The sequence below is a fragment of the Uloborus diversus genome, chromosome 6 (genome assembly GCF_026930045.1).
Source record: "Uloborus diversus isolate 005 chromosome 6, Udiv.v.3.1, whole genome shotgun sequence".
Classification (NCBI taxonomy): domain Eukaryota; kingdom Metazoa; phylum Arthropoda; class Arachnida; order Araneae; family Uloboridae; genus Uloborus; species Uloborus diversus.
In genome coordinates, this window is record NC_072736.1 from 36,305,238 (window position 1) to 36,326,477 (window position 21,240).

The following is a 21,240-nucleotide window of genomic DNA, read 5'->3' on the forward strand; positions in this document are numbered from 1 at the left end:
AACAGATGATAAAAATGTAAATAAATGAAAAATTTGTAGTTACTGCCTTTCACCTGGACACGGCAGAATAGTGCCATGAAATGCCAAGAGAAGTTCTGAAAATCCTTGTGGATCCCGATGTCCAGCAGAGTGGTAATGTGGGATAGAAGGGAAATAATACTTTTGCTTACCTACAATAGTTCTTTTTTTTTTGTGCAAAAGAGAAGACAGTTCGGCGGGAAAAAACATAGAAAACACCAACAAAGCATATTCTGAATGACAAAGTAAAAAGAAAAAGAAAATCTATCTATACCACCAAAAAATGTGAAAAGACTTACGTATTATATGTATAAAAGAAACCCAGTTATCTAAGAGTGTTTTACTGTCAAAAGAAAGAGAGACAGCAATTCAACCTAAGTTAGTATAACGTACTAGATTAGGCGTTTCAGAGATAGAGCTAATGTGTAAGAGGTTTTGGCACAGATCTGTCTCATAGTAATGTCAATGCTTTCATTTGTAATGAGAGTGAATATTTTCATTTAATTGTAACAATGAAGAAGCGTGCTTTATGTGCGTGTGTTTAGATTACACAAAAATCTTTTTTAGTGTTATTAATTCAAAAGTAAAGAAAGCCTTAATATTGTACTAATAAATCTTACATGAAATAAGAAGAAACATTACATTACGTAAGAATTACGTAAGATTACATTACGTAAGAATTACTTTATTTTTGGAAATTCAAATCTGAACATAGGTAACGTAAAGTAAAGGTATTCCATAGGTAACGGTAGGACAGTTTTGACAAAAAAAAAATCGATCCATTTCTGTCTGTGAGCTTATCAAAATACACATTTTTCAAAAACTGATGCATAGACTTTCATACACATCATGGTAAGTTGCTAAAAAAGCCGAAGCCAAGAATTTTCGGTTAGTAACTTTTTTTTTAAATTCAAATTTAAAAAACGGAAGGACATTTTTGCGACAAAAATGTTCTTCCCTTACCGTTTTTTGAATTTGATTATGCATCAGTTTTTGAAACTTGATTATTCATCAGTCTTTGCATAAGTTTTTGAAAAATATGTATTTTAATAAGCTTACAGACAGAAATGCATCGATTTGTTTTTGTAAAATCTGTCCTTTCGTCATCTCTGGAATTCACCTATTTTTTTTTTAATTCATTCTTTATTTCTACATGTTAAAATGATGAAAAAAAAGAGTACGCACATTTTTTTAACAGTACTATTTTGTTGCACAGTGAAACTTCAATACGTCGAAGTTGCAGGGAAAACGAAAACAGTTCGAGTTATTTAAAATTCGGCTTAGGAAACGAAAAAAAAAACCTGTAGAATAAAGCAACATACTACCAATAAGTGTCAATAATAACAGCAAAAAAAAAAAAAAAAAAAAGGATTAATGTACCAAAGATATTATGTATACATTTATATGTATACATGGTTAATATATGTATAACATATGGTTAGTATATTAATATGGTATGTATGTATATATGGTCAATGCTAATTTTACACTAGCTACCAGTTTGTATGGCTCTCTAGGCTCCCCTAAGAGGTTTTCCACCTCCAGCTCAGTCACTTCCTACTCCGGCTGATGAAAGCTAATAAGCACGAAACTGCAGTCCTCGGATTTAATGACTGAGCTGGCGGTGTATTTTAATGTATTATGCATATATACTTGACATAATTATTGTATAATATAATCAGACAAATTCAAAACTTCGTAGAGGTTGGAGAACCAATTATATTTTATGCTGAAATGTAACAATTTTTCCTTACTCCTCCCCCCCAAGAAAAGAAAAAAAAAGATGGTTTAAAAAAATCTATGATTAAACATTACTTCTGAGCAGAAATTAATTTTTTCATTAAATTGGTATCGGACACTTTTAATGCATCAAATAAGGAGTCGGGAGTATTAGGACTGGATTTAATGAAAATGAGCATTACATCTTCTGCTCTTCTTGCATGTTGAATTAAAGGTAATTTTCCACCTGTCTCATTTTTAACGAAGTTTCACTGTGTAGATTGATGTATGCAAATTGAGGGTTTATTTTTTTCCGAGTTTTAGATAAACAGAGAACTTTTGTAAGTTTTAAGGCAACTAAGTATGAGTTAGAGAAAAAAGCACGTTCTTTCGAAGAAATTAAAACTACAGATTTGAAGTTAATCAAAATACCTTTTAATTATTTCAACCACTAAAAATCTCAAAAGTTAACCTTTTTTTTTTAAAAAAAAGTTCATACTAAGAACGAGAATTTAAATTTTTTCGACAAACATTTTTGAACATTTAATCTTCAAAGAGAATACATAAATACGAGAAAATCTTCCTTTCTTGAACTGCTGCAAGTTATTCAAATTTTTTCATTGTACTTTCATTGAAATTCCTTTTTTCTGTCGTCGAAAGGAAATCAAGCTTTATTACATCCGGCAAGACTGAAAAAATACGAAAAGGTATATCAATAAATATCTATCAATGCAGGTTCCGCTTTTATTACCTTTGACATGTTTTCTAAGATAAGAAATCAAAAAAGTTGCTCGAAGCTTAGAGAGGTATTTTGCAGTTCTGTTTTTAAATTTCCCATTTCAACTTTTGTAAGCATAATTTGTAAAGGAAGGCCATTAAAACTCTTTTAAATGAAGCATTAGCAAAAGGAAAAACACATTAGCCAGAAAATATATCTTATCTATGAATCAAGTTCAATTTTCAATTGTGTCATTGGTTTGTGTTAAAATTTTTCATTTTTTCAATACTGAAATGCAAATATGCGAGTACAGTATGCAAATGATTTACATACTACTTATGCGCTCGCACAAACATATGAGTGATAGAGGGTGAGTCTGGGTTAGCAAAACTTTAAGGGTTGATAGTACGTAGCAGGACACGTATTTTAATTTTTTCTCTTAGTTTTTTTATTTGGGCAAAAACTTATAAATATTATTTCATGCTTTGCGCACGTAACCAGGCTATTTTTAACTTATAGGGTCTGGTGGGGGAAAGTGGTCAATGGGGTAAAGTGGTCATACTTCAAATAAATGACTATAGCTTGGAAATAAATGTTCGAATGAATGTGAAAATTTTATTTCAGGTTTGGTGAGTTAGAAACTACATTTTGAATACAAAATTTCAAAACTGGCAAAATTTTATTTGGTAAAAAAAAATATATTTTCTGTAAACATGAAAATTTTAAAAATCTAAACACCTCTTTTAACTTCTTTGGGAAATTTTGTTTGTTAGAATTATGGACAGATTGACGGCACAGGAAGCTTCCTACACGTCTTAAGATCGCTTGCTCATTAGCAGTTAGCTGAATATATTTTAGATAATTTTTTAGAACAATTTCAGTAAGGTGGGGTAAAGTGGTCATAATATTAGGCTTAACGAATATTGTTCTTCTAATGTCACTTAATAGTTAAGTATAATGCAGATATAAATTAAATATTAATTTCACTTAATATGTATTGTTCTTACAGTAAGTAGGGTTAAATATACCAGTATATACGTATGCATACGCATATACTCGTGTAGGCGCGTACATAAACGTATTCACATAAATGCATCAATAAATACGTATATGGGTATCTGCGATATAGGTATTTTTTATCTATGCAGATATACATTCGACTATACACGTATATACTTGCTTTTACTCGTATGTATACGAACACTTATTTACTCAGGTAGACACGTATATACTTACACGTACGTACTCGAGTAAACACTTACATACAAGCATATGATATACAAGTATACATGGTGAGTTTAAACTCTTGTGAAAACTTTTAAAAGGTGTAGAGGGGAGGATAAGAAGCAAGAATAATAAGGAACATATGGTCACAAACACAATGCTGACGCACTACATGCACGCAAAGCCAAAGACTGATGGATGCAAAACAGGTTACAAATTTGTTACACTAAGACAATTTTACACAACATTTTAGGTCGTAAGAAAGTTTTAAAGCAATTGAAGAAATCTGCAGCCTGGCAGCTGTAATACAGGGGTCGTAATCACAAAGACCTCTCTGTTTTAATAACGAGACTTTTGAAAAACTTTCATCCATCGCTGCGCCTTTGTTGCGATGCGTGTATTAGAACTACTACGGACCGTAACTTTTAACAAGTGCTCTAAATATTTCTTAAAAACAAAAAATTTGAGTAAAATCATCTTTGTGTAAAAAATTTGTGACCTGTTTTGCATCCATCAGTTTCTGGCTTTGTGTGCATGTAGTGCGTCAGCGACCATAAGCTCCTTATTATTCTTTGCATTTTATTCTCCCCTCTCACACTCCTTAGATTTTTGCTCCAGGGCTAGGATTCACTCTGTAGGCATACATGTATAAAAGCGTATATACTCGTGTATACATATATGTACTCGTGTATACACGTAAATGTACGTATATTGGTCTTTTCAGGTATATAACTGTGTTTACACGTATACATACGTATATAATCATGCTTCCATATATACATGTATATACGTGAGCACATACGTACAAACACGCACTGGATGCATCCACGAATTAACTCGTGTATACCCGTATATACATTTATGTATACTTGTGTTTGTACCCACATGTACATCTGTATATATATGCGTATATACGTCCACTATGCACGTATAAACTCAGGTATGTACGTGTATACTCGAGATATAAAGTGCATACATGCATATGACGTTCGTTTATACGCGTATATACACGTAACACGTATATAAACATGACACATATATACTCGTGTAGATACGTCAACACTCCTTTAGGTATACATGCTTATATACTCGTGTATACACGTATATACTGGAGTAGGCAGGTGCATGCATGTATCTGATGTATACATGTATCTACTCATATATGAACGTGTTTACTCATGCTTACACGACACGTATATACTCGTGTATACACACATATATTAGTGCATATACTTGTAACCATAAAAATAACTGAAATATACAAATATTATGGTTATTTAATATGGTTTTGCATTTATTTTTAACTATGACCACTTTACCCCATGCTATGACCACTTTCCCTCATCCCATGGGGTAAAGTGGTCATAAATACAAAGGGAAAAGAAAGTGTTGTAAAACTAATTAAATCAATATTTTTTTTTCTAAACTTCAATGTACTGTGTTCTTTAATAATGCAATGTAAAATATCAACAAAAAAAGTTGAAGTGTTTAAATAATTTGTTGTATTTATTATCTACCAAAGTTAAAAACCTACGATTTTATGACCACTTTACCCCACCAGACCCTAGATATTTCTTCTTTTTTTAAAAAATAATTTTTGAAAATTAAACTTACAAGTGTATCAACCTTCCCCACATTCAGGCAATTTGATATTTGCAAGGAGCAAGTTGATACCAGTGTATAAAATCTTACATAATTTAATTTAGGCACTATATAAGAGTATTGTATCAAGAATATATAAGTATTTTAATATTGAATGAATTTTCAAAAGTAAAAATGCAACACGTTAACTGATAAATGCAAACAATTAGTGAAAAACAATTAAGGTCTGAATAATTAGTGTCAGACAGCTGGTCAGAATCAGAAAGTTCAAAATCAGATGCACTATGAATACAAAAAGTGTACCATTTTGCGTCCTTTCCACAGTCAATATGTGACATTTTTTTACACGAAATACATTGTATCCAATCTTGTCCTGGTTTTGAATTAGAGTAAGGTTGCTAACAGACCAGACATAAGACTTCCTCCTCCTCCTCTTCTGGTTCTGATTGTATTTTGACCTTCTTCTTTAGAATTAATTTCTTCTTCTTTCCTTTTTCTTCTTTTATCTCAATTGTTTTCGTTTCAATCAAGTTATACACCTTTTTCCTTGCCTTTTCTACCTTAACACTTTGTCGTTCTTTTGCTGCAGCTTCTTCCTCCAATCTTTTCTTGAATGGTGTGTTTGTGAGGATAATAGACTCCAAAGGCTTCCTCCCGTTTTTTTTTTTTTTGAGTTTTTCCGTTCTTTAGTTTTATGGTAGGGATTCTCAAGCTTTTTTTTTTCTTTTACATCTTTATATGCTTTATCAAATATTTGCGGTGGAGCTTTCCTTCAATACGTCTTCCTTTTGTAGTGTCGTACCATTCTCCTATAATAAAAAGTCAAGTGATATAGTTCATTTCATTGGGGTACGTTGATACGTAGTGTCAATGTGCCAACAATCGAATGTATCGACTTGCCTCCACTGCACTCTTCACGCTTTAATTAACCTAACAGTTAAACTAAGAAGGTTGTAAAATTTTAAACTATCGTACTCACATTTAATTACACTTTTACGGGAAGTAACAATGAGCTTTCTTCAATCTATTGTCTTTTTCAGAAATCCACTCAAACACAACTCTCAAGAAATACTTTTGCTGATTAAAATAAACTTTTGGTTACAACACTCTGATAAATGGCTCGTTCACTTGCAGCCGCCGTCAGGCACTGACTAGAAAAAACTCTTCCTTCACAGACTGTCTGGGCATGCGTGTTTGGTCACAGGGCCATCTGTATCAACTCACCGACGTATCAACTAGCCCCGCTCTACCCTACCATTAAGTAAAAATTATAAGTCTCAAACATCTTCCGATGGAGTTAGGCGCCACTACAGTTCATGGCCCAAAATTTCAACTGACTGTAAAAAAACGGAACATTTATTTGATTCGTTTGCGGTTTTCTCTAAAATGATTCTTTATGTCAGTATTTTCTTGAAAATAAATTTTAAAGAAAAGTTCAAAAAATGGCGATAGAGGGAGCTTTAGACGTAAGAGTAAATAACAATTTTCTGTTCGTTAATGGGAAAAAATGCGGTGGAGGTGCTCTTGGAAGATGCTATTTTGAGAATCTACTGATGGTTTTCCAGAAATATCGATAACAACTTGATTATTACAATGCAAGCTCAACCTGCCCATTACTTATTTGCTGTCCATCGCAAGTCATTTTCCCTATATTCTGGCCCGCTTTTGCTAAGGGGAGAGGGGCTAACAAGAGTGGTGACCCACATTTTTTAATAAAAATATTTTTATGAACAAAAAAAAAAAAAAAAGAAAGAAAAGAAAAGGAAGCGTGATATGTTACTGTTGGTTTTATTGTTAGTTTTACCGTTAGTCATCGATAGTGTGTTGTAAATTTACATTGTACTGTTTTTTGAATTGATGCGTTTTATATTCTTTTTAACTTTGTCAGTATGAAATGTGCCCGTAGTTTAATATGATTCATTTTAGCAGCTTCATGTTAATACAAAGCGCGAAAATCGATTACACTCTAACCCTTATTACTGTCTTACCACGGATTGTATGGAATGACAAACATCCGTTTTACAGCCGGAAATGGACCAATCTATTATTTTTTAGTGATGCCAGCTTTTGCAGAAGCATAGTCTCATTCAAATGAGCGGAATATCGGCATCAAATTTTTTACTTTTCCCCTCATTCAAATAGATTCGTCTTATCTGGACGTTTGAAAATTCCATACAATCCGTGGTTGGACAGTAAACGCACGTGCTTTATTATTGGGAAAGTAAACAGAGTAACACTATTGACAAATGTTAGAAAATTAAACTTTTGAAAATTTGATTAGCATATTTTAAATAAGTTTGCTCAAATAAAAGCATCTTAGTTTGTAACTTAAAGCATTCGAAACTTTCGTTTATTAATAAAAATACGGAACTTTTGAAACATTATGTTTTCTTTTCATTAAAACGATTGCCTTGTTGTTACTTTGTTTTGAATTAATTAGATATACATTATACATATTTTCATGTTTTTAAAAATATTTACTTAAGTCAGAGGGCTAAAGCTTATTTTTAACTCTCAAAATTGAAAAATAATACTGAATGTCAAAGTGTTGTGCTTTATTCTCAATACTTATCGAACTCTGTTGCTAACTTTTAAAGCAAATTTGCTCATTAAAATATTTTAAAAACAAGAATAGTAGCATTTTCTATGATAATAGACTTTTGAAAATATTTGCAGAATCATTATCTAGTGCAGCAGTTTTATGTAGTCACAGCTAAATTAGTAAACAACAGCAAAATGTTATTATTGTATTTAAAACTATTGCCTCTTCTTACCAGTTTCAACAAAAAAAAAAAGCAAATGAAAAAAAGAAAAGAAAAACACGCAAGGGTACTTAAAATAAAGCAAAATTTTTCATTGATTAACATTTTAATTCAACTAGCTCTTAATATATTAAGATTTAAAAATCGTGAAAAGCGCAGTAGCCCACTAAGTGGTCACATAGCTAACACTCTGGAATGTTGGGAAGCGGGTTTTTGCAACGACGTAACGTGTAACAATTTGCTGTAATATTTCACTTGTTTTCCATTTTATTTCTGAAACGTAAAAACTTACCTCCCAAAAGTGTCTGAAAGTGTCTGAAAGTGTCCGAAAGTGTCTTAAACGGTCCAAAAATAAGCTAAAACTAAAAGGGTCTAATCTTATCAATTCGTACTTACTGCAATGTTTGTGATCTTAAAACGTTTTAATTAACGAGTATATGATAATTTCCTCTGAAATGTTAATTTCAAACATATTTCATAAAAATGTTTTATTTGTAACTCAAAGGAATGTTATTAAATATGTGATATTAAGCGCATAATTTTTTTTTAACCGCATAGTAAGTTTTACGTGATATTTTATCAAAAATTGATTTTTAAATCTTAGATTTAAAACAATAAACTGAAGATTAAATGCAAGCATTTAATTTTCTAAAACTTGTTCAATGTCTTTCTTTATTTCATAGTTTTAATATATTACATTCTCCTACTTCATTAAACAAAAACTGTAGTAACTTGATGGTTTTTAGACACAAATTTTTGGCATTTTCTAAAGTAAATTGGTGGTAATTTAGTTTTACATCATGAAATGGCACCATAGTCAAGAGAAGAAAATCCGCACAAAGCTATAAAAGAATCTCAAACAAATATGTAGTTTTTCCTAAGTTGAAAACTGTCATTTATTACCTTTAAGACAATTCTTGCACTATATTTTTAACACTTTCATTTTGCACACATGCGTAAATATAGAAGAATTTGATTACAACTATGAAATAAATATGTAAACATATGCATTCAAATTGAAAGTTTTGATCAAGAATTTAATCTTTTTTGTAACTAGATTAAAATCAGCTGCATAAATAAGTTGAATGTTCACATGGAATAAATATTTAACACAAAATATTATTTTGACATTTTTAATTCTGTTTTTGATATTTTCTGACATAGTAAATTTTCTCTAAAAATATAATTTTGGACAATTTTGGACACAAGAGTTTTTGGACAGGACGGTAAAAACCATGGTTTTACCAAAGTGTCCCAAAACTTCCCAACGCTGGTTCTCAAGTGCCAGCTTTACAATGCTACATACACAGATTCGCCATGGTTTCCAGTGCTTAACATTCGATACCTGAATCCGCATGCCCACAAATCATGAACATTGCTCCAGAACTTGGTTCGGTTACCCAACAATGGTTGGTCAGAGAAACCTTTGAATACTGAGCTCATTTCGAAGGTGGAAAATGAGATTTGTCGTTGCAAGAGATCAAAAATAAACCTGGACTGCATCTTTTACTGAACTCAAGTGTCAAATCAGTTGTTGAAATGAAAGAACAAAATGTCGCAAAATTTGTTAGTGTCTGTATTTTGCAAACTTAATTATGACAGCTATACTTAATGTGTGAGAAGTGCAAATTATTAAAAAGTAAATTGACCGAAAGGTACTGTCTGGCTCTCAAAAAAAAAAAAAAAAAAAAAGAAAAGAAACAAGTAATTGTAGTCAGAAAAGATGATAATCTATTGAGAGCCTGACCGTAATCCTAATAGCGGGGGCTCCCGATGCGACGTCACAGGAGTCCTTAGTGATCTCCCAAAATAACTTTTCTGGCAAATTTTATTGACGATTCGGTAGAATTTGGAGTTCCATTGGGCAAAATTTTCAGCATTTGGCGAAATTTGAAGTTCTATTTGGCAAAATTATCATCATTTGACGAAACATGGAGCTCCATTCGGCAAAATTATCATCATTCGGCATAATTTGGAGCTCTATTCGGAAAACTGAGAATTTCCGCCCTTCCAAAAATTTAACTTCGGGTCGCTCCTGCCTAATACTCAGTCTATATTACTTTTAAACTCTGTTCTTAACTCATGGTTTATTTCATCGTTTGTTTTTAAACTTCGGGTTAGAGTAGATGGTGATTACAACGGTAAATAATTAAAGTTTCATCATTCTAATTTTTCGTTTGATTTCAAGAAAATGAACTGATATAGTGTCAGTTGGGGTGGATGGAAACATCATTTCAAGGTTTGAACTTTAGGTTCTCTCCTTTCTTCGGAAGGAGCTAAGAGATGCAATTTCTAGCATTGCTTCCCTTTTTGCGAGTAACTGCCCGAAAAGTTTGACTTTATTACTCTCTGTAAGGGAATGAAATTTTGTATCCATTTGCGCCAGCGTTTTTTCATTTATCCCAAAGATGAAGAGGTAAAGAGCAAAAAAAATTTCCTTCCCTTTGAGGCTGATGTAGGCAATCAATTTAGAAGCTTAAGAAGTTTTACAGCAACGATACTCAATTTGCGACCCATAAATTGCAAGCAATCTGCTGAATGCTTCAAATTTAGGAAGAAAAATCGTAAAAGACATTAATTTTGCTCTAAAATTTGTGTAAAACAGGAACAAAAGTATGTATTTTACATAAAGTTACATCAAAATCAAATTTTTCAAAAGAATACTGAGATAAAGGGAAACAACGGCAAGCTCAGTTGTTTCCATTTATCTCAGAGTAAGGTATTTATGTGGTAAACAGCTAAATTGCACTGCAACAATATTAGGTAAGGTAAAATTTACAACTAAGTGTTTTTAGTAATCTTCTGCATGACAAATAAAGTTAACTGAAGCCTGTTGCTTCGCATTTGAAAAAAAAAAATGTAAGAGCGCTAAACTTTGCTAGATAACTTTAAGGAGTGTCATCTTTAAACATTGACGTCTGCACAGTGATTTGGAAACGTGAGGAACTCCTATAATATCCTCTTTATGTTGCCTAGTCTTCATTATAAAATTGGTGATTTCAAGAATCTCCATCAGTGTGAAAAGTTGAGTTCATTTTGACTCGCCCCAACTGATACTGGCATTAAAAAAATTGTACTGTCAATCAAATAATAGCTTATTTCAGGAATCTTCACTAGTGTGGTAAGTTAAGTTTGTTTCAATTCACCCCAGCTGACGCTACCATTAATAAATCCTATAGTCAACTAAATGATAGGTTACTTCAAGAATCTTTACCAGCGTGATATATTGAGTTCGTTTCAACTCAACGCAAACTGACGCTACCATTAAAAATTCCAACTGTCAACCTAATAATAAGTTACTTAAAGAATCTTCACCTGTGTGATAATTTGAATTTGTTTCAACTCAACGCAATTCATGCTAAAATTAAAAAAAAAGTCGTCTAGCAATTATTTACACACCAGTAAACATAACTGATGCCATTTTTGTACGAAAAAAAAAAAGCTTAGGGAGTTTAAAGTTAAAAAAATGTCATTGAAAAAAATCTTCATTATAGTTGAAGTTAGTTTTAGCCAAATAATTAAGAATCTTACTAATTTTCTACCAGAGACAAAAACGATCAACTGTAATTGAAAATATAGTGACTATGGCTTCGAAATTGGAAGAAAAGTTAGTAACAGTTAACTAAAAAGAAGCAGAAGAATAGTTATATGCTCAGAATTCGGAGATAATATTAGTAGGAAAGTTTTTTTCAGGGATAATTTTTTTCTTAAATGTCCTTTAATGCATCATTTCAGATTTAATTTAAATGCATCTCCGAATTTTCTAGTTAAACGACTAAACAAAGAAAGTAATGACAATTTGACAAGTCTTACTAGAATGGAAATTTCATTAAGTTATTCAGAATATATTCCGTGTTAGCGCTTCATTTTTTTCATTAAGATCATTTTATTAATTAAGTTATACAAAAAAAAAATGTAAAAAATGAAGTAGTAGGTGTCTGTTTTGTATGAAGTACTAGCCGATTTTAATTATTAAATTATTTTGTTTTTATTATATTACTGGAGTTATATATATATATATATATATATATATATATATATCATTTAAAGCAAAATCGAGGAAAAAAATAGAATGAAAAATTACATCTTTGGATTTCCAAGTTAAGAAAAGTTTTGGTTTTTACATCATAGACATTTACTTGTTTTGATCTTTGTTGTTTTTACATTTTTTTTCTTTTGTGCTTGTTTTTTCTAATTTAGTTGGCCTAAGGCATTTCATTTATTGACAAACATATTATTTTATTTTTTCAGTATATTAAGGCTATGTACTTACAGATGAGCAAAGAAAAAAAATCGTTAATATTTTGAGATTAAAAGATAAAAATTCACTCCTTATGGTTCCGAAAATTGTTCGTCACCGCATACTGTTTGGATGGTTCATACGGTGGCAAGCATTCCTTAAGGTGACAATGACAGAGAACATACCATGGATAATATGTTAGTAGATTCGAGCATAAGTAGCAGTAGTACTCATGAATCTGCAAGATTTTTGGACTACAAAAAAGCTTCCGTGTACAAATTAATGCTCATGACAGGTTGTGCTTGAATTAAGAATGCTTTTATATGATGAGCAAATTTATGTCGATTTCGGCTTCGCTTTCAAAGGAGCTTGCAGTTCAGTACGTAAAAACATCAACCACTTCATCAGTTATAATAGCATTGTCAAGTACGAAAAATTTTGGTGTGCGTTTACTGCCTGTTTTTTGCTGATTCTCTTTTCTGTAATGCCGAATACCTTTTTACGTAAGAACCTTCTCCAGCGGAAAGTTACTCCGAAAAGAACACCTAATCAACTTATTATTATGAGTGAGTGGCAACACACTAAGTAAGGCGGGTAAGAACTAGGCAGAACTATGCTGCCGTGTGCAAGTAAACGGCAGTATCTACAAAAATGAGTTTTTGAGATATTTGAAGAAACGCGTTTTTGATTTCCCACGAACATCAATAAAATATTGAAATTTGATTTTAGGCCATTCTATACGTTTATATCGAAGTATTTTTTGGACAGTTTGTTTCATTTTGATTTTGCAATCAAAATTTTAATTAAAGCAGATACTGCCGTTTACCCGCTCTTCGCAGCAGTAATTTTCATGCACCTTTTCCTGGTAACCAGCAGTAACTGCACAATGTACTGTTAAATGACCAATAATTACGAATTCAACATAATACGGAGTAGATATGTCATTACGAAGTATATTTATTGCACTGTGAAAAATATATTTTATTTAAAAAAATAAATAATGCTGTGTATACACTTGACATAAATTTAATATAAATAAATGAAATGTAATATAAAAATAAAATAAAAATTTATTTTTTTACACAAATGTTTTTATGCCAATATTAAAATGAATTAATGAATATAAATGTATATATATATATATATATATACATATATATATATATATATATATATATATATATATATATATATATATATATATATATATATATATATTATATATATATATATATATATATATATATATATATATACATATATATATATATATATATATATATATATTATATATATATATATATATATATATATATATATATATATATATATATATATATATATATATATACATATATATATATATATATATATATATATATATATATATATATATATATATATATATATATATATATATATATATATATATATATATATATATATATATATATATATATATATATATATATATTTGATAGCAATATAAGGATTGAACTAGAACGTTTAGTTTTGGTTAGTTTTAGTTAATAGTTTTTTGAATCCTTATCAAAAAACTGTATTGATAGTTTGAATCATAGTTTTTTCAATCCTTATCAATATAGTTTCGATCCTTATCAAAACTATATTGATAAGGATCATGGGCATATTATTACAGGAGATTTGGAAATAATTCAAGATGAATCATTAAAAAACTTGATGTAAAAGGGTTCGAAATATCGACCGCAGAGTCACATAAGTAAAAGAACGATTAAAAAAGTATTTTGCAAAGATTGGATATTTTCATATTAAAACTTGCTTATAAATACAATTGGCCAACTGAAGGCTTTTTAGAATGGAAGAAAAATATTTTGGATGAATTTAGTTATTGCTATAATCTTCAGGAGATTCAGAACAACAACATAATTGACAAAAATCTTAAAAAAAGTATAGAGGACCTAAAAAATAGTTTTATTATAAACACAGTTGATAAAGCGGCAAATAATTTTGCCATCATGTGCAAATTTTTTTATAAACTTATGCTTCAGAAGGAATATACGAATATCAATACATACAAAAAAGTCACAGAAGCTGAGTCCAGTTTAAAGAAAAGAATCCTAGCCTTCGACCAAATTCTAAACACACGGCATCTCAATTTCAATTTTCCTTTACTGTTTATAACGGTTAAGTTTCATAAAAATCCAATAAAGTTCAGATTCGTTACTAGTGGAACATACTCCTACAATAATCAAGCAGGTTACATTTTTTTCGAAAATTAAAAAAATATCTTGGTCAAAATTGAAGAAGAAAAAAGTTTTATAATTCTGAATAACCAGAAAGTTCTGGATTTCAGAAACAGTGGTAAATACCATATTCATAGTATTAATACTTTTGACTTTGAAAATTTTTTCACTAACATTCCCCACAAACTCATAGACGATGTTTCAAATAGACTTTTCGACAGATATGAAAAACACATCAATTTAGAAAAACACTCTTGGATTAACCTTGTTAAATTTTGTATTTTTGAGAATTACTTATACAATGGTTTCAATTTCTACAGACAGATCAATGGAATACCGATGGGCACATCTTTTTCTAGTGCATTTGCAAACCTATTTTTGCATTTTTATGAATCTATTTTTTTAATAAACAACAATACAGAAGCATTTAGATATATTGATGACATTATTATTTTTAATAACAATGATTTTCACAATTTACACAAAGAAATTTACCCAAATGAACTACTGCTGAAACAAACAAATAAGGATGAGTCAGTTAATTTCCTTGATCTCAATATTCAACTGAATAATAAAGTTCCCAGTATAGCTTTGTATGATAAACGTCAGATCACTTTAAAATCAAAACGTCAAAACGTTTTTATTTTAAAGTGTATTCTTTAATTCATTTTCACAGTTGTGTCAGTAGAAAAGTGTTCAAAAATATAATCATTTTACAAATTATTAGATATAAAAAAATATGAATAATAAAACAAATCTGAAAACAGCGATTCGAATTTTAACTGCTACCCTAACTGAAAACCAATATCCGGAGCATCTTAGAAAGCATTTCATTTGCAGTCTTGTGGAGGACTAGCGATAGTCAATTGTCAGTTCCTTAATTTTTCTGTTCCATGAATTTGATGGTTGTACGTTCTTTCTTTTGATTTTGAGTTCAGGTATGAATTTTGTTTCTCTTGTGGTTTAAATGTTGTTCTATTTTCTTTATATAAATCTTGTAGCTTAAATATTGTTCTATTTTCTTTAGATAAAACTTGTATTTTTCGTTTCTGAAAGGTTCAATGTTTGTATTTCATGTCATGCTGATATTCTGGACTTTCAGTAACCCAATTGCTTGGTTTGTGGATGTCGGGGACTAGTGCTGCTTTTTTAGGCAAATTTCGCCAGCAGCACTCACGAAACATCTCATGGGTTTTCCCTACCCTTGGGGAGTACCCCCTGATGAGGCCCCAGGGTATTTTGAGATTTTTTCATTTTTTCCTTCTTTTAAAAGAGTTTTTCCTTCTTGTTCAATCCTTATATTGCTATCAAATATGTTGTCAACCAGTATCATAGAGCAGCCTGTGGCGCCTGTTGAACTGAGTAGTGAAGTTCATTTTGGTTGACTTGTCCAGATTATAAATACAATATATGATGGTGTTTCTATATATATATATATATATATATATATATATATTGGTTATAAATTTAAATATATTATTAAAGAGGACATAATTTAAATAGGGTATCCACATACATCCACTTGATATAAATTTAATCCAAAACACATTTACGCACCTCCTCAGATACCAGATATACTTGCTGATTTAAACAATCCTTGCTACAACGAACTCATTTTTGTGTTTTACCTTTTTAAACACTGAGTAGAAAAAAAACTTCAGAGGATTTTATTTATTTTTTTGCGCATCTACTAAATCTTCTGTTATGTTTCTTCTTAATTGAAATTCCTCAAAATCGCGGACGAAGGGGGGGGGGGGGGGGGGGTGCAGACATAGAAGTCTTCAGATGAAAATTATTTTTTAGGAAATCAAATTCCTTGAACTGATTATCTTCATGATCCACTTTGTAAAAGAGATTCCGGGAACCTCGGCGAAACTCAACTTCGACGATGTCCTCTATGTACGGTCTTGACATGGATTTCAGTTTCCACTGAGATTGTCCTGCAGGGAAACCACGGAAGTCATCTGTAGTCATGCTGATGACAGTCAAATTTGTTGTTGTTGGAGGAAGCCACAACATGTTCAAAATCGAGAAAATCAAATACATTTACTCAAAATTTAAATACTGACAACGAATGGTCGACAAGGCATATGTGTTGATTGCTTAAACAGCATTGTCGGAAACTCTTTAATGTTCCTACGTTGTCACTTGGCAACTGGAAGATTCTTTAGGCATTTTTAAAACTACGACAAATCGCTTAATGTTCCGTACTTTGCAATAAAGCAATAAATATCCATGAAAATTTAGGCGAAAGAAATGCTTCGTGTGTTAACAATTGCTCTCATCGAACTACTAAAAGTGCAGCAGCTTAGTATATATAAAAAATTGTGAAAAATATCGTCTGCGACAGAACAAAACAAATGGAACAGAATCGTTCTGTTGCTACACGTTTATTTATCGTCTGCCAAGCATTACTTGTATTTACTTGTATATTATCTTCTATAACTGTACATTAGCAAAAAATAAATTTTGTTTTATTGTTTTTAGAACACGGATATAAAGAATCAAAGATTTAAAAAAAAAAAATGTTTGAGGGCTGTGAAATTACAAAAAGTTTTCTTCGACTTAATTTGAAATAAAGTATGATTATTTTCCCCAAGTATCTCTTTCGCTCAAGGACGAGAGACGGTAATTCCCAAATTTTGCCGAAAGATAAAATACGACCTGGCACGCATACCTACATCTAATGAGAAGCGACTAGGAATCATTTTAAAAAATGCAATATTTTCTCTAAATTTGCCAAATCAAGGAAATTTTTGAGAAGTCACACAATGACCTCTCATCGGGGCGTTACTGCTTGCGCTTAGTTGAGCTAAAAAGAAATCGCTAAAACCGTTTATGCGTCTTGGTTCAAGTTTTGGCGGCGATTCATTTATGTTCCATTCTCCGGACAATGGTTATGAGCAGGTATAGAGCAGTAAGTACATATTGCTGATTACCTGCATAATGTAGAGCAATAATATCAGTTACTGCTAATCACCACTGATAAAAAAATGCTTTTATTTAGCGCTAACCAAATAAACATGTTTGCACCATAAAACTGAAGAAACATAGATTTGAAAAACTGCAAAAAAAAAAAAAAAAAAAAAAAAAGAAAAGGAAAAAATTGCAGTTACTGCCATTTATCCTCCCATGGCAGAACGATCATGGGCAAAAAATTTCATGAAAATCAAAAAATTTGCAGTTACTGCCGTTTGCCTGCCCACGGGAGAAAGTTTCCGTTCTTCCGTGTACAGGTAAAGAGCAGTAAGTGCATTCTACCAATTACCTGCAAAATGTAGTGACAAAAGCAGTTATTGCCGTTTACCAGACCACGGGAGAAAGTTTTCGTTCTTCCGTGGGCAGGTAAAGAGCAGTAAGTACATACTGCCGACTTCCCGCAAAATGTTCGTAAAAAAGCAGTTACTGCTAATTACCACTGATAAAAAAATGCTTTTTTTTTCTGCGGCAGCCAAATAAAAATGTTTGTACCATAAAACTATAGTAATTAAGATTTCAAAAATGCAAAAAAATGAAAATCGAAAAATCTGCAGTTACTGCCGTTTACCTGCACACGGCAGTATGTACGACCACATTGTTGAACGGGGTTCTTTAAGTACGGCAATACGGCATGACAGTAAGTTTGTCTTTATTTGTGTTCATGTGAATTTGTAAATCATTCATGTACATTTTTGCAAATAAATAGCCTCAATAGTTTTTGCTCCTGAACTTTGAATATACGACACAACAATCTAACTACGCAGAACACTTGCACATGGGTTGCGTTGAATTTTCATGAGTACACGAGCAAGAAACAATAGCATTGCCAACAGCAAGTGATTAAGGTGTGGGTTTACTGCTTGTTTCCATGCTGACTTCCTCTGTTTGATAAGCTCTGCTTAAAGCCTGTATACGCAAATCACTCGCACATGAGTTGTGCTGTAGTCTCGAAAATTGGGCCTAATGTGCACCGAAAAGGTCTCAAGTTTCTGAAAATGTCGAGTTCTTTGAAACACTGCTACAGGTCTTACAAGAAAGGTTTTTTCCGTTTTGCCAGAATGTGGCCGAGTTTTTGAGGAACTACTAAATTCAATCGTCATGAGTACATGAATAAGTCTAATGTGCTCTCACTTTGTGACATTTTGGTGTGGTTCACTGTTGGTGATATGTAACGCACTTTATTGATGAGGGAAACTTGTACCTTGGACCACTGCTAAAACTTTTTGGTTTTCAAAAAAAGAATGTGTGATTTTTATGGTTTTTAGTTATTAAAACTTAACTTCAAGCCTTTTTGCATAAGTAAAAAAAAGATTTCGCATTATAAAAAAATATTTTTCTATTTTTGTATATTTTTTACAAATTTTATGTAATTTGGTCCATGGTACATGATGCTCGTGTACCTTGAGACAGACCTCTTGTACTTGCTTAACTGCATAACTTACGTTGTATTCAAGTTTATTGGACCCACTTTCATTAAACTTTCTTAAATGTCTAGTAATGGTTGACCTTCTCACGTTGAATACTTTTTCGGCCTCTTTAAAAGTCTTTTTTTTTGTCAGGAGCATTACTTCTTACTGCTTCAATAGCATTTTGCAATGCTTCAACATCTACTGGATTCCAGTTTTACTTCGACGCATGATGAAATCCTACCTAAAAAAAAAACAATCACCACAACCAATTGTACCTATAGTACCTTGATCCAGTGGTTCAAAGTACAAGATGGAGCTTGGTTTCAAGGTACACGAGGGCTACTCTAACCTAACAGCTACGTAAAAAGTAAAGACTAAATGTTGAATACACTTACAGAGTAAGATAGGCAATAGATATAATGGTCAATCAGTTGGTTAACACTAGTCTTTAAAAGTCCAATTTCATTTTAGTAACACTGGAATTATTTATTTTTGTTTGCACAAATCACAAAACAATCACTGCCTACATAAAAGCTGGAGTTTCAACCTACAACTCAGTCTGGCAGGTGGAGAGACTGTCATGACTGACCTAGTACCGTGATTCCTCACTAGGTAAAAGCGCTAAGCTGATTAGTGTGTATGGCGCAAGGTACACCATGGTCAAGGTACAATAGTCTCCCCTACATCTATTGAAACTCGATTGTTCGGAAAAAGAACCGCAGAAAAAAAAAGCGTTTCAACCAGAAAAGAAGTTGCTATGGAACACTAAGAAGAAATTTCGAACTCATGCTTAACAACGGTTAGGAAAGTTACTGCATCACGACGCGAAAAATAGAGTACAGGTAAAAAACATACTTTCAATCTACTTTCATCTACTTTCAAGTCCTATCGAGATGAAAAAGGCAATCTATAAAGAAAAAAAAAGAGGATTAATTAGTAAAGATGTGCAGAAAAATATAAATTTATATTCAGGTGAAAAATGGAAAATACGAGGATAAAGGTTAAGTGATAACAAATTATTTTGCTTCACATGCAGATCAAAGTTGAATTATAACAAAAAAAAAATAAATAAATAAAATAAAATAAAGTAAAAAAAATAAGTAGTCGAATGATGATATTGAAAATAAACTGCTAAAAAACTTTTAAAACCCAAATTCTTAACGTATCGTATTACAAAAAATCTTTTCATAGTTATGATTTTGCAAGTATTTTTGTATTAAAGTGAAAGGACAAATTTCAGCAGAAAAGAATTCGTTTCTTTTTTATTAGCCACGAAAGTTTACAGAAGAGAGAGAGCATATCTTACCGTTAGAGGTTGCGACTCATTTGCCGTTTTTTTCGTCAAACTGGTCAAAACAAAGTACTCAGTGTCCCGTGCATCGTACGCCAAAATCAATGTTGCTGAAATTTGAAATTTAATGTTTAGTTTTTAAATAAAGCATTCCATTAAATAAGACTAATAGTTACATAAAATGAAAACAGTTTCACCAAAAAAAGAAGTATATACCATTCAATATAAAAAATTTCGATAAGGCAGAAGATCTATGCCCCAACAACCTTTATTAAAGTTCATTGCCTAAGACTTCTGTTGAATAACTGTTAAATCTATTTAAGCCTTGCCATTTTAGTCAGACATTAACAAGCACTAGGAGCTGAACGTAAGTACATAATACCTTGAGGGGGGGGGGGACATCAAACAAGGAATTTATTTCGTTACAGAAACCAAAGGAGATGTTAGCTGCCAAGTCTAGACTTCCAATTTGCTGTAATGCTTATTACATTTAATTTATACGAAAAACTCAGAAGTATTACATAACCTGAAATTCACTGGCTAATTTCCAGCAGCAAAAAAAAAAAAAAAAAAAAAAAATTACTACACAACAACTGAAGTGGAACAATAGAAGGGAATTATGTATCGTTCGGTACATCAATTCCTGTTGTAATGAAGATATCTTGTCACATTCAAACAATATTCCTGTCGTTCTGATATAACATTTGATCCACATTACAGGAACGATTCATCCACATTATTTCAATGATAATTACTCTATTCTCAATTGCTAGTAAATGCTTTCCAATATGCTACTATGAGAAGCATTACTTCCTCATTCATACATGTACATAAATTTCCCTACAAATTTATTCGACGAAAATGTATCTAATTTTCAATTACGCAATACCGTCGAGCATTTATTTTCTCTAAATTATTCTGTAGAGATTGTGAATGTGTGAGTGAAATTGCAAGGGTGAAACAGATCTAAAAGTAATTCAAAAGTCGTCTTCGAATATTAATTTGAATCAAGGCTAAAATCGATCGAACAGTTTTATAGATCTTCTGACAGACTCA